This window comes from Arachis ipaensis, chromosome B5 (assembly GCF_059453495.1).
Source record: "Arachis ipaensis isolate K30076 ecotype BB chromosome B5, ASM5945349v1, whole genome shotgun sequence".
Lineage (NCBI taxonomy): Eukaryota > Viridiplantae > Streptophyta > Magnoliopsida > Fabales > Fabaceae > Arachis > Arachis ipaensis.
Window position 1 is genome coordinate 121,895,775 of NC_142440.1, and position 12,794 is coordinate 121,908,568.

The 12,794-nt window shown below is 35.5% G+C and overlaps 1 non-coding gene across 1 annotated transcript; it reads right to left on the bottom strand.

The window, feature by feature from the left end:
• Nucleotides 1-8,736: 8,736 nt before the first annotated feature.
• LOC148565615 (small nucleolar RNA R71) lies at nt 8,737-8,844 on the bottom strand. Its single transcript, XR_015884240.1, has one exon. It is a non-coding gene; the product is annotated as a small nucleolar RNA R71 (small nucleolar RNA).
• Between the last annotated feature and the right edge of the window lie 3,950 nt (nt 8,845-12,794).

Below are 12,794 nucleotides of genomic sequence, written 5' to 3' on the forward strand. Positions count from 1 at the left end.
ACTATGTTTAGGTTGTGACTTAATTCATATTGCTTTGTACGTAGGGAAGCAACCATATCAAGAATCTGCAGGTAATTAGGTGTTATATGGCTTAGCTTGCATATTACATGTTAAAAAGCTAGTTAAAAAGCTTTGATAGTAGTTGTTATTGTCTACTACTAATATACATCAAAAGCTAATTAAAAAGCAATGATGGTTGTGAAAGCTATAAATGACTAAATGTGCAAGGGTCTAACATGCTTGATTTGTACTGCACTTTGTGTTCAGGAGAGTGAAATTTTCAATTACTTGTTGATGACATGGAGCAGTACAAAGTACTTGAGAAAATTGGAAAAGGTGCTTTTGGTTCTGCACTTCTTGTCAAGGATCAGCATGAGAAGAAAAAGTGAGATGCAATTATTTCATTTCATTTCATTTCAGATCAATTTCATTTCATTTTATTTCAGATCAATTTTTTAAACACTATTTCAAGACATGTAATTGTTTTGTGTTAATAGCTTAGCTGGATTTGTTGTAGCATACCGCATCAATTTGTATGTAGAATGTCATTGATTTTGTGACTTGTTTCTGTTATTTAGGATTAGGAGTTGAATTATGTAAATTTAGATATAATTCGTTTAGACAGTTTTTGTCTTGTGTACAAGTCATTCTTGAGATTAGATAGTAGATTCACAAACTAATTTTCTTCTTAGATACTAGAGATAGAAATGTCTCTGCTTATAACAGTAAACTTTATTATTACTCTATGAACCTATGTTATACCAATCCATGCTTATAGGTGAAATTTAGGACCATTATCTAAGTTTATCATGAAAAACATCAACAAATAGATCTAATTGCCTTTCTAATGCTTTTTTTTTTCCGCTTTCTGGCTTGCCGATGTTACAGCTTTAGTGGTCTTGATATGCCATGCAAACTAAAGATCTAATTTTTTGAGAAGAGGGTGTTTTGAAAGGTCTCTGTGAAGGTTTTAGACATTATATATTATTTATTTCCAAGGATCATGGTTCCTGTAAAGAAAATTCTTTTATTAATAATGAAATTTGATTTATGAAATTTGATTTATGAATCACGTACCTATTTCTTGAATTTATTGTGATTCTAGATCATTATCTTCTTAAGAGGTTCATTGCTAATTTGATTGTACTTCTGATGTTTGGTTTTCTTGGCTACATGTTGTGCATTTCAGAGAGACACAATTCAAGCTGTGACAAGTTTTGCCAAACAGAACAAGTTGTCTATTCTCATGCAAGAACAGATGATTGCACATTTGCATATGAAGTACAGAACTGATATAGAAGGGCTGCAGCAGCAAGAGATTATCGAATTACTTCTAGCATCGCTCATTACTTTTGGGAGATTGCTGCAAGTTTTTATATGGTTGAAGAGGCCTTACAGTTCTTATTTCAGAAAATGGGTGAGCAGAATACTTCATTTTTAGCTGTAAATTAAAGAAGCTTTCCTACCACGTAGTTCTCCCATTTAGGTGATTAGGAAGCGTTCTTTTGTTATGTGTTTTTTGGTTTTTTCCATATTTGTTACAAGTTCAAACAGCTGGTACTTGATGGTATTATAAATAAAGGTGATGAATGGATTTCTATCCACTTTTCAAATCCCAACTATTACACTTCAAATGTATTGGTATACTGTTCCTTACATTGATTCATTGTTTAGATACAGGCTTATAAAAAAATTTTAGTCCCTCTAGAAGATTTTTTCTTTTTAACTATCCATTTATGCTCTTATTTTGTGTATTGAATCTGGCTTTCAAGTACTGATGATAGTTGGAGTTACTGATTTGGGATATTTGTATATGTTATTTTTCAACTTGGAGTTTAATTATCTTAATGTTCTATACAGAGAGATCCACAAGCGCATCTATCTGTGTTGCTGGATCCTTCAGTTGTGGAATCTCCAACTGAGCCTAAGTGGTCCCCTGATGGTATGTAAATTTGGCATTTTCTTTAATCCTGAAAAAGAACTTTACATTTTATGTTCGAGGTAATTTTATTGTGTAAGTGAAGGTTATGTTCATGTATATGAGAACCATGCATGTTTAGTAATTGTAGGTAATATTAGACAATTTTAAAGGAATGAAATATTTAGCTATAGTTGTTTCAATTAGAGAAACATCGTAATTATAATTTTGAGTTTTTGATACATTCAATTGACTAGTTGTTAGACTTTAAGGAAAAGGACTTCTTATCCATAATCAATATAATTTTGTTGATAAGTTATAAAGATTTTACATTCCGATTAGAATAATTGAGGTATTGTGAAGAAGTCATTGTGAAGAAGTCATATAAAAATTATTAATATCATTATTATCCGGTCAATAATGAAAGTACACACTGCATCTCAATTTAATACTTACAAGTTTCAACTTATTTTTATTATTAGTGTGTGTGTCCCATTTCTTAATCTTGTGGTCATCAACAAATAATTAATTAAGCTTCCTTACTTATTATTATTACTTACGGATAATAATATGCTTAATTTAATTAATTAGATATAGTGGTATTATTATTGTGTCTAATAATGTTGTTGTATGATGCACAAATTTTAATGCAGATGTATCGGACAGTGAAAACTACAGATAAAGCAGCGGCTTCTTCAGGTTAGTGCATAGTTTTTAATTAATTTACATTTGAAGACATAATGTTTCACATAAACTCATCATCAACAAGGAGGTCTGATCTATCTGTTAACAATTAGGGCCATTAGCATATACAAAACATTTAGAATTTGAGTTCTTTTATAGGACACCAATATCTTTTTGAATTAATAACTACAATTGAATCATATTTTTTTCGGATATCAATTATTAAGGACAAATAATGAATTAATACCACTAATATTCTGAATTGTTATACAAAAATACGTAAGATTAGTCACTATGGATTTATATGTAATAAAAAGATGAGTGGGGATATATGCAGTGTGTATTAAATTGTTGGGTTGATCATATGAGAACAAAGATTATATGCTAATTAATCCTCTTAAGTTTTCTCAAAGAAAGTAGGATTTAAACTGAAATTAATTTTACATTTACAGGTACTTGGCAACATGTATCAAAGCAAATTGCTAGAAGTGATTAGGTGAGCCATATAACTCATGTTTTTGAGAGGCAAGCTGATGGAAGTGTGCCTGGAAGTATGAATATATGCATTTTTTCTTCTCCCATTTTCCCTTTTTATATTGTCAACTGGTAGATTTTATATATGGATATATGCATAATCATATTGCTCCTGCAGATCAAATCCTTTGATTTTTTTCACTGGCCACTATGTTATATACATGATATATAAACAAGATTATTGTTTGGCTGTTCTTAATTCTCATTTTTTGTTTAAATTTATTTTGTGTTATCCAAGTTAATGGTTTATTTATTTATTTATTTTTATTTTGTTTTTAAATTATATTTTTGTTGTAGGAATTGGATCAAGAGGGTGAGATTCCATCGCCAAAAGAGTTAGAAAGTAGATCTTTTGAAGCGAATAATAGAGAAGCGTGATTTTTTTTATGATAGAGACTTGATGTATTAAGAGTTACATATTAAGACTTTCAATACTTTATTTGCATAGGAGTTATTATTTTTTATTTTCAATACTAAAAAAATTATATATTATGTTTAATATTTTATTTATGAGTTATGTAATATTTTGTTGATGAGTTATGATTTCTTGTTATTGTGAAATTTTAAATAAAAAATATTTGTTTAACATGGTAAAAATTATCTTTTTAAACAATTAAAATGTCATTTTTATCCAGTAAAAAGGGCAGTTTGTAGCTGTCATTTTAAACAACATGAAATGCCATTTTAACCAATAAAAATGGCACTGTTAGGGTAAAAATGGCATTTCAAAAATGCCATTTTAACCAACCAAAAGTCACTCTGTCAGGGTAAAAACGGCGGTTCAAAAACGCCGTTTTAACCAACAAAAACGCCACTCTGTCAGGGTAATAATGGCGGTTCAAACCGCTGTTTTAACCAACCAAAACGCTACTCTGTCAGGGTAACAATGGCGGTTCAAACTTTAGTTCAGTGTCATGTGTAACAAGTTCTTTTCTTTCTTTATACTTGACACATTATTCACTATAGACACTTGGCTCACATTCCTTCTTAAAACATTGATGCCCAGCACCTCTTTGGGTTACTAAATGCCTTGTAGTTAGGTTGCTCTTGATAGTGGACTTTCAGCTGATGATCCCGGGTTAGTTAACCCAAGTCACCAAGTGTTGATGCACTCCAAAGAACTTAATGATCCAAGCAGATCCTAGTACAAAGACACCACAGGCATATATTCTAAGGTTCAAGCTATTGGTGTCTAGCTTTACTTCTTTTTTTCCTTTGATTCTATTGCCAACTTTTGGCTTTTTCTTTTCTCTTTTTGTTTTCTTTTTAACCAAGGACTTTTATTTGATTGAGATTCATAGACAGTAGGCCACTTTCTACTTAGAAGGAGACATCCTAGTTCTCTTATTCACTAAAAGTGAGCTATCATACAATCACACATACATACCACCACTTACTTTTATTGTACTTCTATCTAACAGAGAACTATCTTACTTCACATTCAAACATTTCTTTTATTGAATTAAAGATACAGGGGACAAAGCATGCTTTTTGTTAAGTGAAAGTAAACACACAAGCACACACTTAGACTAGTGATGAGCGGATAATTTATACGCTTTTTGACATTGTTTTTAGTATGTTTTTAGTAGGATCTAGTTACTTTTAGGGATGTTTTTAATAGATTTTGTGTTAAATTCACATTTCTGGACTTTACTATGAGTTTGTGTGTTTTTCTGTGATTTCAGGTATTTTCTGGCTGAAATTGAGGGACTTGAGCAGAAATCAGATTCAGAGGTTGAAAAAGGACTGCTGATGCTGTTGGATTCTGACCTCCCTGCACTCAAAGTGGATTTTCTGGAGCTACAGAACTCGAAATGGCGCGCTTCCAATTGCGTTGGAAAGTAGACATCCAGGGCTTTCCAGCAATATATAATAGTCCATACTTTGGCCGAGAATTGATGGCGTAAACTGGCGTTCAACGCCAGCCTTCTGCCCAAATCTGGCGTCCAGCGCCAGAAAAGGATCCAAAACCAGAGTTGAACGCCCAAACTGGCACAGAAACTGGCGTTCAACTCCACAAATGGCCTCTGCACGTGCTACACTTAAGCTCAGCCCAAACACACACCAAGTGGGCCCCGGAAGTGGATTTATACATCAAATACTTACTCATGTAAACCCTAGTAGCTAGTTTATTATAAATAGGACCTCTTACTATTGTATTAGGCATCCTGGATTGTATTTTGATCCTGTGATCACGTTTTGGGGGCTGGCCATCTCGGCCATGCCTGGACCTTCACTTATGTATTTTCATACGGTAGAGTTTCTACACTCCATAGATTAAGGTGTGGAGCTCTGCTGTTCCTCAAAGATTAATGCAAAGTACTACTGTTTTCTATTCAATTCATCTTGTTTCGCTTCTAAGATATTCATTCGTACTTCAATCTGAATGTGATGAACGTGAAAATCATCATCATTCCCTATGAACGCGTGCCTGACAACCACTTCCGTTCTAACTTCGACTGAATGAGTATCTCTTAGATCTCTTAATCGGAATCTTCGTGGCGTAAGCTAGAATGATGGCGGCATTCAAGAGAATCCGGAAAGTCTAAACCTTGTCTGTGGTATTCCGAGTAGGATTCAATGATTGAATGACTGTGACGAGCTTCAAACTCGCGAGTGCTGGGCGTTAGTGACAGACGCAAAAGGAGGGTGAATCCTATTCCAGCATGATCGAGAACCGACAGATGAATAGCCGTGCCGTGACAGGGTGCGTGAGCATATGATTCACTGAGAGGAGGGGATGTAGCCACTGACAACGATGATGCCCTTGCATACAGCCAGCCATGGAAAGGAGTAAGACTGATTGGATGAAGATAGCAGGAAAGCAGAGGTTCAGAGGAACGAAAAGCATCTCCATTCGCTTATCTGAAATCCCTGCCAATGAATCTACATAAGTATCTCTATCCCTTTTATTGTTTATTTTAATCTAATAAAGTATCATGTTTAAATCTGCCTGACTGAGATTTACAAGGTGACCATAGCTTGCTTCATACCAACAATCTCCGTGGGATTCGACCCTTACTCACGTAAGGTATTACTTGGACGACCCAGTGCACTTGCTGGTTAGTTGTATCGAAGTTGTGACAATTATGAATTAAGATCAGAGCACCAAGCTTTGGAGCCATTACCAGGATTTGTTCGAGCCTGGAGATCACAATTTCGTGCACCAAGTTTTTGGCGCCGTTGCCGGGGATTGTTTGAGTTTGGACAACTGACGGTTCATCTTGTTGCTCAGATTAGGTAATTTTCTTTTTGTTTTGTTTTCAAAAATTTTTCAAAAATCTTTCAAAAATTCCTCACTTGTTTTCGAAAAAAAAAAAGTGTTTTCAAAAATAAATTATTCTATGGTTTCAGAATTTTTAAGAATGAATTCTAGCGTTTCATGAAGCATGTTGAAGCCTGGCTGGCTGTAAAGCCATGTCTCAATCCTTAGACCCAAGAGAAGAGCTTCTTTATCTTTCTTAGCCAATTGGCTATTGAAAATAAGGAATGTCAGGCGTGTCATGTCTGAGTTACATACTAAAGCTTGGCTGGCTATTAAGCCATGCCTGACCCTTTGATTGGAGCTTTAGAGCATAAGATTCCTGGAATTCATATTAAAAATTTTGGAATCCTTTTTTTTTATTTTTCAAAAGAATTTTTCAAAAAATATAAAATAAAAATCCAAAAAAATTAGAAAATCACAAAAATAAAAAATATTTCATGTTTCTTGTTTGAGTCTTGAGTCATATCATAAGTTTGGTGTCAATTGCATGTGCATCTTGCATTTTTCGAAAATATTATGCATTCATAGTGTTCTTCATGATCTTCAAGTTGTTCTTGGTAAGTCTTCTTGTTTGATCTTGATGATTTTTTGTTTTGTGTCTTTTCATGTTTATCATATGCATTCTTGAATTCTTAGTGTCTAAGCATTAAAGAATTCTAAGTTTGGTGTCTTGCATGTTTTCTTTGCATTAAAAATTTTTCAAAAATATGTTCTTGATGTTCATCATGATCTTCATAGTGTTCTTGGTGTTCATCTTGACATTCATAGCATTCTTGCATGCATTCATTGTTTTGATCTAAAAATTTCATGCATTGCATAATTTTCATGTTTTTCATAAAAATTTCAAAAAAAAAAAAAATATCTTCCCCTTTTTCTCTCATCAAATTCGAAAATTGGATTGACTTTTTCAAAAATTTTTAAAAAAATCAAGTTGTTGCCAATGAGTCAAATCAAATTTTCAATTTGAAAATCTTATCTTTTTCAAAATCTTTTTCAAAAATCAAATCTTTTTCAAAATTCTTAGTTATTTTCGAAAATTCCAAAAATATTTTTCAAAAATCTTTTTCTTATTTTTATAACAAATTTTCGAAAATAACATAAGCAATTAATGTTTTGGTTCAAAAATTTGAAGTTTGTTACTTGCTTGTTAAGAAAGATTCAAACTTTAAGTTCTAGAATCATATCTTGTGATTTCTTATGAATCAAGTCATTAATTGAGATTTTAAAAATCAAATCTTTTTCAAAACTAATCCTATCATATCTTTTCAAAATATCTTCTTATCTTATCTTGTTCAAAAATATCTTTTCAAAATATCTTTTCTAACTTCCTAACTTCTTATCTTTTCAAAAATTTGTTTCAACTAACTAACTAACTTTTTTGTTTATTTCTTATCTTTTTCAAAACCACCTAACTAACTCTCTTTCTCTCAATTTCGAAAATATCTCTCCCCTTTTTCAAAATTTCTTTTTAATTAACTAATTATTTTTATTTTTAATTTTATTTCAAAAAAAAAAATTTTTTTTTTCGAAAAATACTAACAAATTTTCAAAAACCAATTTTCAAAAATCACTAACTCCTTTTCAAAATAATTTTCGAAAATTATACCTCCCCCATCTCATTCTATTTATTCATTCATATCCTAACATCTCATCTCACATTCCAATCCTCACAGTTGTGTTTCTTCCTTTATATCACATCCTTTATCTTCCCCTCTTCTTCTACTCACAAAGGGATCCCTATACTGTGGTATAAAGGATCTCTATTATTATTATCATTTTTCTGGCCATTCTTCCTTGTCATATGAGCAGGAGCAAGGATAAGAACATTCTTGTGGAAGCAGATCCAGAACCTGAAAGGACTCTGAAGAGAAAATTAAGAGAAGCTAAAATACAACAATCCAGAGATAACCTTTCAGAAATTTTCGAACAGGCAAAGGAGATGGCAGCCGAAAATAATAATAATGAAAGGAGGATGCTTGGTGACTTTACTGCACCTAATTCCAATTTACATGGAAGAAGCATCTCCATTCCTGCCATTGGAGCAAACAATTTTGAGCTGAAACCTCAATTAGTTTCTCTGATGCAGCAGAACTGCAAGTTTCATGGACTTCCATCTGAAGATCCTTTTCAGTTCTTAACTGAATTCTTGCAGATATGTGATACTGTAAAGACTAATGGAGTAGATCCTGAAGTCTACAGGCTCATGCTTTTCCCTTTTGCTGTAAGAGACAGAGCTAGAATCTGGTTGGATTCTCAACCTAAAGATAGCCTGAACTCTTGGGATAAGCTGGTCACGGCTTTCTTAGCCAAGTACTTTCCTCCTCAAAAGCTGAGCAAGCTTAGAGCTGATGTTCAAACCTTCAGACAGAAAGAAGGTGAATCCCTCTATGAAGCTTGGGAAAGATACAAACAGTTGACCAAAAAGTGTCCTTCTGACATGCTTTCAGAATGGACCATCCTGGATATATTCTATGATGGTTTATCTGAGCTATCAAAGATGTCACTGGACACCTCTGCAGGTGGATCCATTCACCTAAAGAAAACGCCTGCAGAAGCTCAAGAACTCATTGACATGGTTGCTAATAACCAGTTCATGTACACTTCTGAAAGGAATCCTGTAAGCAATGGGACGCCTATGAAGAAGGGAGTTCTTGAAGTTGATACTCTGAATGCCATACTGGCTCAGAACAAAATATTGACTCAGCAAGTCAATATGATTTTTCAGAGTCTGCATGGAATGCAAGCTGCATCCAACAGTACTCAAGAGGCACCTTCTGAAGAAGGAGCCTATGATCCTGAGAACCCTGCAATAGCAGAGGTAAATTACTTAGGTAAACCTTATGGAAACACCTATAACTCAACATGGAGAAATCATCCAAATTTCTCATGGAAGGATCAAAAGCCCCAACAAAGCTTTAATAATGGTGGAAGAAACAGGTTTAGCAATAGCAAGCCTTTTCCATCATCAACTCAGCAACAGACAGAGAACTCTGAACAAAATGCTTCTAATTTAGCAAATCTAGTCTCTGATCTATCTAAGGCCACTGTAAGTTTCATGAATGAAACAAGGTCTTCCATTAGAAATCTGGAAGCACAAGTGGGCCAGCTGAGTAAAAGAATCACTGAAATCCCTCCTAGTACTCTCCCAAGCAATACAGAAGAGAATCCAAAAGGAGAGTGCAAGGCCATTGACATAAGCGCCATGGCCGAACCTGTGAGGAGAGGAGAGGACGTGAATCCCAAGGAGGAAGACCTCCTGGGACGTCCAGTGGTCAATAAGGAGCTTCCCTCTGAGGAACCAAAGGACTCTGAGGCTCATCTTGAGACCATAGAGATTCCATTGAACCTCCTTATGCCCTTCATGAGCTCTGATGAGTATTCCTCTTCTGAAGAGAATGAGGATGTCACTGAAGAGCAAACTGCCAAGTTTCTTGGTGCAATCATGAAGCTGAATGCCAAATTGTTTGGCATTGATGCTTGGGAAGTTGAACCTCCCTTGTTCATCAATGAACTAAGTGATCTGGATCAACTGACATTGCCTCAGAAGAGACAGGATCCTGGAAAGTTCATAATACCCTGTACCATAGGCACCATGATCTTTAAGGCTCTGTGTGACCTTGGTTCAGGAATAAACCTCATGCCCCTCTCTGTAATAGAGAAACTGGGAATCTATGGGGTGCAAGCTGCTAAAATCTCACTAGAGATGGCAGACAGCTCAAGAAAACAGGCTTATGGACAAGTAGAAGATGTATTAGTAAAGGTTGAGGGCCTTTACATACCTGCTAATTTCATAGTCCTGGATACTGGAAAGGAAGAGGATGAATCCATCATCCTAGGAAGACCTTTCCTGGCCACAGCAAGAGCTGTGATTAATGTTGACAGAGGTGAACTAGTCCTTCAATGGAATGAGGACTCCCTTGTGTTTACAACTCAAGGATCTCCCTCTGCAACCATGGAGAGGAAGAAGAAAAAGCTTCTCTCCAAGCAGAGTCAACCAGAGCTCCCACAGTCAAACTCTAAGTTTGGTGTTGGGAGGCCACAACCAAACTCTAAGTTTGGTGTTGAACTCCCATATCCAAACTCTAAGTTTGGTGTTGGAGAGTCTCAACAAAGCTCTGCACATCTGTGAGGCTCCATGAGAGCCCACTGTCAAGCTATTGACATTAAAGAAGCGCTTGTTGGGAGGCAACCCAATGTTCATCTAATTCTTATTTTTATTGTTTTTCATGTTTTCTTAGGTTCATGATCATGTGGAGTCACAAGATAAATATAAAAATTGAAAACGGAATCAAAAACAGCAGAAGAAAAATCACACCCTGGAGGAGCATCTGCCTGGCGTTCAAACGCCAGAACAGAGCATAGTTCTGGCGCTGAACGCCCAGAATGGGAGCATCCTGGTGCTGAACGCCCAGAACAAGCATGGTTCTGGCGTTCAACGCCAGAAATGGCAGCAAATGGGCGTTGAACGCCCAAAATGGGCACCAACCTGGCGCTGAACGCCCAGAGTTGTGTGCAAGGGCATTTTGCATGCCTAAATTGGTGCAGGGATGTAAATGCCTTGACACCTCAAGATCTGTGGACCTCACAGGATCACCTCAGGATCTGTGGACCCCACAGGATCCCCACCTACCTCATCATCTCTCTTCCCATTCATGATCATCCCTTCTGTTTTCCATTTACCACTCACATCCATACACCCACTACCTTCAAAATTCAACATCTCTCTCTACCACCCAATCCCACCCATATGGCCGAATACACACTCCCATCCATCTCCTCCATATCTTCTTCATTCTTTCTTCTTTTGCTCGAGGGCGAGCAACATTCTAAGTTTGGTGTGGTAAAAAGCATAGCTTTTTTGTTTTTCTCCATAACCATTGATGGCACCTAAGGCCAGAGAGGCCTCTAGAAAGAGGAAAGGGAAGACAAAAGCTTCCATCAAGGGTCTATAGCTCAGTGGTAGAACATTTGACTGCAAATCAAGAGATCCCTGAGATACCTCAGGGGATACAATTTCTTCCACACAATTATTGGAAGCAACCAAGGGTGGAACATCAAGAGCACTCTATCATCCTTCATGAAATCAGAGAAGATCTAAAAGCAATGAAGGAGGAGCAACAAAAGGCAAGGAAAAAACATAGAAGAGCTCAAGAACATCATTGAAACGCCATCATCACTAAGGTGGATTCATTCCTTGCTCTTATTTCTTCTGTTTTTCGTTTTTATATGTTATGTGCTTATATATGTTTGTGTCTTCATCACATGATCATTAGTAGTTAGTAACTTTGTCTTAAAGATATGAATGTCCTATGAATCCATCACCTCTCTTAAATAAAAACTGTTTTAATTCAAAAAGAACAAGAAGTACATGAGTTTTGAATTTATCCTTGAACTTAGTTTAATTATATTGATGTGGTGACAATGCTTCTTGTTTTCTGAATGTATGCTTGAACAGTGCATATGTCTTTTGAAGTTGTTGTTTAAGAATGTTAAATATGTTGGCTCTTGAAAGAATGATGACTAGGAGACATGTTATTTGATAATCTGAAAAATCATAAAAATGATTCTTGAAGCAAGAAAAAGCAGCAAAGAACAAAGCTTGCAAAAAAAAAAAAAATAGGCGAAAAAAAAAAATAGAAAGAAAAGGAAAAAGCCAAAGCTCTTAAAACCAAGAGGCAAGAGCAAAAAGCCAATAACCCTTAAAACCAAAAGGCAAGGGCAAATAAAAAGGATCCCAAGGCTTTGAGCATCAGTGGATAGGAGGGCCTAAAAGGAATAAAATCCTGGTCTAAGCGGCTAAACCAAGCTGTCCCTATCCATGTGCTTGTGGCGTGTAGGTGTCAAGTGAAAACTTGAGACTGAGCGGTTAAAGTCAAGGTCCAAAGCAAAAGAAGAGTGTGCTTAAGAACCCTGGACACCTCTAATTGGGGACTTTAGCAAAGCTGAGTCACATCTGAAAAGGTTCACCCAATTATGTGTTTGTGGCATTTATGTATCCGGTGGTAATACTGGAAAACAAAGTGCTTAGGGCCACGGCCAAGACTCATGAAGAAACTGTGTTCAAGAATCATCATACTGAACTAGGAGAGTCAATAACACTATTCGAAATCTGAAGTTCCTATAGATGCCAATCATTCTGAACCTCAATGGATAAAGTGAGATGCCAAAACTATTCAAGAGGCAAAAAGCTATAAGTCCCGCTCATATGATTGAAGCTCTGTTTCATTGATAGTTTGGAATTTATAGTATATTCTATTCTTTTTATCCTATTTTGATTTTCAGTTGCTTGGGGACAAGCAACAATTTAAGTTTGGTGTTGTGATGAGCGGATAATTTATACGCTTTTTGACATTGTTTTTAGTATGTTTTTAGTAGGATCTAGTTACTTTTAGG